The following is a 9723-nucleotide window of genomic DNA, read 5'->3' on the forward strand; positions in this document are numbered from 1 at the left end:
TTATCAATAACTGTATATATATATATATATATATATATATATATATATATATATATATATATATATATATATATATATATATATATATATATATATATATATATATATATATATATATATATATATATATATGCTTTGTGTTCGAAGCATTTTTCTCTGGAACAATATCTTCTGTCCCCGCCAGCCCGTCAAAGTTTGAAAAAAGCGTGTAAAATTAGTAAACTTCACATAATAAACCATTTCAGCAATTCATTATGAAATGTTTGTGGCTAGTGTGCAATATTTTCTTTTAGTTGTATATATATATATATATATATATATATATATATATATATATATATATATATATATATATATATATATATATATATATATATATATATATATATATATATATATATATATATATATATATATATATATATATATATATATATATATTCTGTCCCAGCAATATGTTTGAAATATTGAAAAATTCGATTTTTTCGAGACAAATTTTTAAAACAAAAAAATAAAATACGAACAAACTTTCATATAGCTAGTCCTTAAGTTGTTTTATGTCACTTATACTCTGTATGTGTAAAGTTTGAAAGAGATTACTAAATAACTTCTGTTCCCGCCACGTTACATTTACATATAAGTAATTATATTCATTAATTATATACCGAAATTGCAAGTGATGTCCATTGGAAGAATACTACAATGAATATTTCACTAAACCACTAAAATCTAATGAGTTCAGTACAGAAGATCACACACACACACACACACACACACACACACACACACACACACACACACACACACACACACACACACACACACACACACACAGACACACAGTCACTAGCCTAGTCTCCTTCATAGCTTCGCCCCATGGTTAAGGGGAGGGGTCGTACACCGTTGCGGGTCACATGATCTCAGCAAGTCTGCAATCTGTAGCCATTATGTTAGATTCTCAGTAAAGCTCAGAGAGGAGGGACGTATAACCGTTTATGAAGTCATGAGCTCTTTACAGAATACGAGACAAGCATTTACTTGTCCCATTTTCTGGATTACTTGCCAGCTCAGTAAGAGATTCCTCCCAACGTACGAAGATGTCATGAAAGCGTGTTTTATGGGAGATAGTACATTTGAAAACAACAACAAAAAAAAAAAAAAAAAAAAAAAAAAACATCCACTTTGTGATGAAATTGCCAAGTCTGTCAACGAACAGTTACAAGAAATATGGAAGTCAGCTCCTGTACCAGCTCTTTCTTCAAGGCGCATTCCTGCAATGTTAGATAACTACCACAACAAGTACAACAGTTTGAAGAAGGATAACTCCTCTAAGAGGAAAGACAAACCAAGTTTCATAAATAAAGCAACATTTTTCAAAGAAGGGAACTTAAAACTTTTTGACATTGTAGCTTGTAAATGTGCCATAAACAACTGCTCCTGTGAGGCAGCTAGAAAGGTCCCGCAGCGGGAAACGAAATTTCTAAATGATCAAAGGAGCAACAGAAAAAAATGGCTATTGGAGCTATTGACAAAACAACTAAAAAGCTGACGAAGACATTACACAGGAAAGAAAAAAAAAAAAAAAAAAAAAGAAAACACAAAGCAGAACCATCTCACTCTGAACCATCGACGAGCAGTACTGCAACTCCAGCTTCGTTTTCAGAATTAGATTCTATATCAACAACAGATGATAACTCTGATTCTGAAGATAAAACAGACAAAAATCCATGTCGAACTAATCTTTTGAGATTACCATCAGTTGCATTAGCTTGTGACAGGTCACGAGTTTCAGACGACTGCAACAAGTATAGTTAGTGCTACTTTGCAAGATACTGGAATAATATCTTCCAAAGATGCCTCTGAAATTGTTGACCGAAGTAAAATTCGTCGAGGTCGACGAAAAAAGAGACTTGAGACAAGAAAACATGAGACTGAAATGAAAAAAAAAGCCCCTCAGCATATTCTTCGATGGAAGAAAATATGGAACTCTATCTCAGGTAAAAAAAAAAAAAAAAAAAAAAAGGCATAAGACTGCCAAACAAGTAATGACCGAAGAACATATAACTTGTGTCCAGTAGCCTGGCTCTGAATACCTTAGTCATATAGCTGTGTCGTCTGGAAATTCGCAGACAATTGCTTCAGGAATTATTGATTTTTTTTGAATGACAAAAACATTATTCCTGAAGTTCTGGCAGGTAGGTTGTGATGGCACTGTTGTAAATACTGGCAGAAAGAATGGAGTAATTTCTCTTTACAACAACAACTTGAAAGACCATTACAGTGGTTTGTGTGTCAACTGCATGCTAACGAATTGCCATTGAGGCATCTGATGCTAAAGTTAGATGGGCATATATAAGGACCAAGAGGATTTACTGGCATAATTGAAAAACAATTGTCTAAATGTGAAAATTTACTAATTATTGACTTTGAACCCATTTAAGCAGAAGTTATCAACACTGAAGTCAACTTTTCAGATTTAAGCTCTGATCAGAAGTATTTGCTTGAAGCATTTAGAGCTGTTTCCTCTTGGGTTTGTGGAGTATCCTTAATGCATCGCAGTCCTGGTAAAATGGCGCATTCTCGCCATTTTACCCTACAGCGAATAGAATTCTTCGCTTGTACATGGCAACAGAAAATCCCACAGAAAATTGGTAGCAATAGTAAGATACATAATGGAGGTTTATGTGCCATTAAAAAATTAAATGCGAACCATCAGTTATTTTTGGAGCCAAACACCTTCATGACACTACTAGAAGAGCTGCAAAGATGGATGCAGATATTCAAGCAATAATAAATCCAGTAATTAAGAGGAATGCGTACTTTGGCGATCCAGAAAACATCTTAATTTCAGTGATAAATGACGACATAAGGTTATCAGAGTTGTAGTGGCGAAGAATTTTGAAGGCTCGAACATCAGTCAGATCAGGAATTAGAAGCTTTCAAATTCCTGGGTTAGATTTTAAGTCCAGTACACTCACAGAAATGATCAACTGGCAAAATTCGAAAATAACAGAACTTATTGAAACAGGAAGCATGGCATCACCACACTATAGAGATATCCCCGTCACACTCAAGCTGTTGCAATATTGATTAAATTAGTAACAGAAGCTTCAGAACATGCTTGCGGAGAATCAGAAAGAGAGGGATTCATTATGAACACACTGAAGTCAAGGAAGAATATTCTTAAGTTTGACACCAAAAAACAATACAAAATATAAATAAATCCAGTAATGGTAAGGTGGCTGGGCTGGAGAACGGGTGGAACTCGATACACATCTATCTCCTTGTGGTGAGTTCTGGGATATTTTTTTTTAGTTACAATATTTAAATATTAGATAAAAAAAATAGGCGAAGAGGTGTGTTTTATATTTATTCTAGATATGCTTCAACTAGCAAAAAAAAAAAAAAAAAAAAAAAAAAAAAGGAATGGTTGTAATTCTACATTGCTTGCATTATATATATATATATATATATATATATATATATATATATATATATATATATATATATATATATATATATATATATATATATATATATATATATATATATATATATATATATATATATATATAATAAATACTTCATATTTAAAAGTGGCGTGGCAGGAACAAAGGATATTAACCAATCTCGCCGAAATTTTACACAGTTGAGGTAAGTGATATAAAACAACTTAGGAACTAGCCATGCAAAAAATTCAATTAATTTCATTTTGGGAAATAAAAAAAAAAAAAACCTGTCTTGAAAAAACTTTTTTATTTATTTATTTATTTTTTTTTTTTTATTACTTGAAGCACATTGCAGGGACTGAAGATGTATCTATACAGCTTCCAGATTTGGTATGTTATTATCATACATATAGAAGACAATATTGCACACTAGCCACAAACAGTACACAATAAATTGTAGAAATGAGGTATTATGTGAAATTTACTAATTTAAGTCGTTTTTTTTTTTCAGACTTTGATGAGCTGGTTGTGACAGAAAATGTGGTCCTAGAGAAAAATGCTTTAAACACAGTTATTTTTCTCACCAGTTGGCACCTTTTCCGCACTAACCACAAAAGAATAAAAAAAAAAGTTAAAAAGCACTCCAGCCTAATATATATATATATATATATATATATATATATATATATATATATATATATATATATATATATATATATATATATATATATATATATATATATATATATATATATATATTGATATATAGGGCGTAATTAAAGAGAGAGAGAGAGAGAGAGAGAGAGAGAGAGAGAGAGAGAGAGAGAGAGAGAGAGAGAGAGAGCAGGAGGTTGACAAGTTCCTGACGTGTTGGTACATCCACTCCAGGTTTAGTATAAAATTTCGTAGCGCGTAGTCTCTCTTCTCTCCCACATCATTTTCCCTACTTCTAATTGTCCTTTCGTTTTGAATCTCACCCAGTAGTTATCTAAAAAGTTTCCCTTGCTCATACCATAATCAGTATTCACCCAGCCCACATTGTTTAGTCACCAAAATTTCCAGAAGAAAAGTGTTTTATTGTACCAAGTTAGCAGCTACTGTGAGTAGAAGTGCGAGGCGGTGGGATGGGGCGGGGTGCAACCTCCGTACATCTGCTTTCCTCCCACATGAGTCTTGCCCTTGTGACCACTGAAAGTTCAGCATAGCAAGTTTTCCACGCTTTCCGAATCAGTTACAGTATCGTATCGTGGTAGATAGCGTTTTCTGAGGAGACTGGGTGGGATACAGATAGAAGGGCCAGTTGCTTTAATAGGTATTTGAGTAACTTACTGCAGTACTCACCTTCTTATTATGTGTGTAGTGTTAGGTGTCTCCATCAGTCTTACTTTGAGTGCATTTCCTTGTAAGCCACTTTGTGTATATTACAATTAACTCCTCGTCTCCTCATGAGTCGAGTACCTAGTGACAGTGAGCGGTCAGGGATCCTCCTGTTTGTTTTGTGGGCCATTTGTTTGTGTATATTGTATTTTGTCACAAGCTACTGTGATGCATGGTTCCGTTATAGTGTCAGCACGTAGAGGATCATTGTACACTGCTTTGCAGTAAATGATCTTTGTTCCCTGAGCTATTTCATTCCTGAGAGGGGCAAAGTTTGTCGTCATGGAATTAAATATGATAATGCACAGTAGGGGGGGATAGTGTTAAACAGAAGTGGGAAGATATTGTCTTGTAGTTCGAGAGGGCAGTATTCCATAGAATATTATAATCCTTATATATGTTTGTTGCTTGTCGTATCTGTGCTTCCCGGAACATGGCTAAGGATTCTTTCTCAGTGAGTGGAGAGTGATTCTGTGGGTGTTATAATATTCCCTTGCCTGTAGGTGAGTGAAACAGGCTAGCGACCTCATTTGTATAAGCTGGGCCCGTATACATAAAATTCCCTGAAAGGCTTTTAAGTTTACTCCCAGTTAAAAGTAAATGCTAAAAATGTATACAAGAAACTACAAGTTTTCTTAAATCAAATTTCGCTAGGAGCAAAAGTATAATCTAAACCCGCTATACGTGCTATGTTTAGCGTTTAAGAAAGACCCTAACCATTACGTTTTTGCACTTGAATATCAGAACAATACATAAAAGTATCCAATGTTTATATTTCACTTTTCGAAAAAAAAAAAAAAAAACGGAGTAATGACATATTTTATGAGTTTAATTATGCACATGAGAGAAGCTTAGACTCTAGGAACCCGCCCTGGGGATGTCAACAACAACAATGGAGGGAACAGCTTGGCTAAGCCAAGGAAAGAGAGAGGCAGCTCTGGCAGGCTAACTGGATGACACACTAGTTTCTGCATATTCCAGAATGATTTTCAAAATTCTGCTTATCCTTGAAAGCACCTGTGGGATTGGTTGGGTTAGACTGAATGTAATTAACTTTATTAAATTCCACTAACTCCCTACAAGTAGCTGTGAGATGACTTAGTTAAGTTGGATTGAATTCAGAAGGATTTGTTAAATTGTACTCTCAGCAAGGGACTATGGGGTGTGTGGGTGAGGTTATTAACTTGAATGCAGAAAGATAAGTTAAATTCCAGATACTTAGACTGTGTGGTGACGGGTTAAGTTAGTTTGACACACACACACACACACACACACACACACACACACACACACACACACACACACACACACACACACACACACACACACTTACCAAAATACAATTTGAAATGGATTTCGGTGTCATGAGTTACAACTGCATTTCAGAGTTAGCTTTATTTCATGTCTTATTTTATATGTTCTGCCTCTTAATCTCTGGATGCAGTAATTCTTATGTGTGACAGTGGTGAATCTTGCAGCTTACATAACGTGTTTGTCGCATCATAATATCCATCAGAGAGAGAGAGAGAGAGAGAGAGAGAGAGAGAGAGAGAGAGAGAGAGAGAGAGAGAGAGAGAGAGAGAGAGAGTAAATCTGAAGATGCCGTGTAGTGCGTGAGCCTCAAGGGTTTTGGCTTCCGGTTGGCTTCGTTGTACCGAAGTTATGGCCTTTAATTTTACTCTCTGCAATGCGACTCCCTAGTGCATTCCTCACAAGTTCTATCACATATAGAATGTCACCAAGGGCAGACAGAACTCTCTCAATCACTATATTCCCGTAGGAACGCCTCTACCTTGCCGAAAATTGAGATGTTATGCTGTCATCCTGCCGCCTAAAAGTAATTTTAGGCGCTTAGGAATATCGGTCACCACTTCTATCCGCTAAAAGTTTTTTTTAGTTCTTAAAAGTGATTTTGTATTACTTTTAACCAGTAAAAGTAAAGCTGGTCATTAAAAGTACTTTTAGCCTGTTAAAAAATTTTATGTATATGGCCCCTGGTGTTATGACCGTCTGTGTAAAGGGTGCAAGAATCAAAAGAGGACCTTGTAACCCATATTAAGCCCAAAAGAGGACCTTGTAACCCATATTAAGCCCTCAATCAAGTCACGTAGGTGGTGACTGGGAAAGCTAGCCCAGTTTGAAGCAGCTGTAAAAGGGACAGGAATATGTGGTCTTAACAGAAATTGGCGACCTCGCCAGGATAGCTGGAAGCGTCGTTGCCACGTGGAGGGAGACTATTGCTTGTTTATTTGTTGTTCTTTGTCTGACCGTACTCAGTTTACGCCATGGAGGGCAAGGCTGATAACCGAGGTGACTCCCGATCCGAGTCTCCTGCTTCTGCCGTAAGTGGCTGTGCAGATCTGATATAATTTGGTGCAAAGACACAATCCCACAACTAACATGCACGGACGTGTTAGCCCTGCCCACGGTGTTGATGGATTTTTCCAGACAGAAGAAATGTCTGATGAATTGAGATTCAAGTTGGAAATGAGGAGAATGGAACTGGAAGCAGAAGCTGAAGAGAGGAGATTGAAGACTGAAGAAGTCAGGAGGCTTGAGGCCGAGAGGAAAGCCAAGCGATTTTAGTTCGAGAAGGCAAAATTACTTGAGCAAGAGAAAGAGATGAGGCTACTTGAAGATGAGAAGGCAAGTCTATCGGAGGCTCAGAGGGAGAAGAAGGCGAGAGTGTACGAGAGGGAAGAGGCTGAAAAAAAAAAAAAAGAATATCTGAGTTTGAGAAGACTCGAATAGAAGTTAAATCATCTCATGGCTCAAGGAGAGACGAAGGAGTAAGGGAATATACGGTACAGAGCTAGATTGTGAGTTTAAAGTTGATTCCATGAGTTTGATGAGAAGGTGATAGAGTGGTTTTGGAGATTTAAGAAGGTCTCAGGCCGCTTTCACACCAAAGTGGCACGTCGCACGTGGCATGGCACGTAACACGCCACTTGAAAACGAACACAAGGAAATCTATGAAACCTTTCTCATCGAGGTGGCGTGACTCGTCGCATGTGCCACGTGCGACTTGCATGCCACTCCGACATTGAAAAACATTGTCCGTTGTTTTTTTTTTAAGTGAACGACTTGCCACCCCGGGCTGTGATGCCAAATTTTAATGGAACTTTCACTTCCAAACTTATTATTAGATGATGTAGTATTACATTTTTTTTTATTTTAATAACAAAACATACAATAAAATGAAAGCTTTTGGATGTATGGCTCATGTTGATTAGTTTTCAAGAGACTAGACAGATTTGCGCCAGCACATGTGACAACACTGCGTGATGAGAGGGACACGCAGCCTTGTAGGAAACCGTTGTCTTTTTTGTTGTCAGTTGTCTCTTGTGCTTGCTCTCGTGCACAACTCCGAGTATGCCTCTTCCAGTCAACGAACTATTTAACATAAAATTTGTAGAAGCTGTGGAGAAATACAAATGTTTGTATGACACAACATCACCTCAGTACATCTCGAAGGATGAACAAGACAAGGCATGGAACTGCATAGCAGAGACGTTTTTTTTTTTTTTTTTCTTCTGTGGCCGACTACAGCACCAATCAAAGCAACAATAACCTGCTCATCCGATGATGCCATCTTGTGCACTGTGGACTGCCACCCCGCTTGGCGACGTGCTACCTTGGTCTGAAATCACCGTGCCACTCGTCACTTGCCACATGCCACTTGCCACGTGCGACGTGCCACCTTGGTGTGAAAGCGGCCTCAAAATATGATCGGCCTCGGGAGAGATGGGTTGGCTTTGTTGCCAGTATGTTGAAGGGCAAGGCTCTGTAGGTTTATGACAGGATGTCTGTAGAGGATTTGAAGGATTATACGGTGTTTAGAGCTGAAATCCTGAGAGCTTATGAGTTGTGGCCAGGGGTGTATAGGCTGCAGTTCCATAGAGGATGCTAAAGGCCTAGTGATTCCTACCTCGAGTGTGCTCGCTATCTCAAGGAGACGTTCGAGAAGTGGATTGCTAACGAGCAGGCAACCTCCTACAGTGAGTTAAAGGTGATGGAACGATTCATGAATGTGGCCGCGAAGGAGTTGGCAACACTGCTCCGAGAGAAGAAGTTTAAAAACTTGAAGGTGTCAGGTACTTAAGCTGATGATCATGTGCTGGCCTATCGCCATGTATTCCTCCAGTGGGGTGCGGGAGTTAAGGGGTCTAGAGAGAAATGGTTGGGAGATAATGGTAATGTTGGCTCCACTGGAAATTCCCGTCACAGTTTTGGATCTGGTGACAAGCCTCTGCCAAGGACTTCATACACAAGCAGGCCTCCTTTCGATCCAATTAGGAGGACAACGGGGAACATGGTGCATAGCATCCTTAAATACAACAACCAGCCTACTTGTTACCACTGCAGAGCTATGGGGCACTTCCGATTCAATTGCGCCAAGCTGATTACGGCTTCAACTAACATCCCACATAAACCTGTGGCTTTGCTGGTCAGGCCTGATCAGGATAAGGAGGTAGAAACCTTTGGATTCAAGCATGGTCCGGCCGGAGAAAAGATCAAGGAGGTTGCTCTCGTGTCGACTGTCGGTATTTCACCCGAGTGTTTGGGGTCTGGGTTGGGACTGGTGTCGCCCCTTTTTGTGTCAAGGTACTGTAGAGATTACTGGGGTGGTGTATCCTGTCGCCTTGCTGTGCGACACGGCAGTCCAACGATCTCTGTGTCGGAATATCACGGGGAGAAAGGTAGCCTCTGTGAAGACAATGTTATGTTGAGGCATCAGTGCTGTCGAAAAGTTTGCCACAACTAAGATGAGGTTGACATGCCTGCTATTGGTTGCAGAGGCGCGAGTGACACTAGCAGAAGACTTGCAAGTGGCTGGTGTTGATTTTCCTCTTGGGGGAATGATCTGGCAGGTGGAAGAGTTTAGGTGCAGTCCCCA

The sequence above is a fragment of the Scylla paramamosain genome, chromosome 42 (assembly GCF_035594125.1).
Source record: "Scylla paramamosain isolate STU-SP2022 chromosome 42, ASM3559412v1, whole genome shotgun sequence".
Taxonomy (NCBI): domain Eukaryota; kingdom Metazoa; phylum Arthropoda; class Malacostraca; order Decapoda; family Portunidae; genus Scylla; species Scylla paramamosain.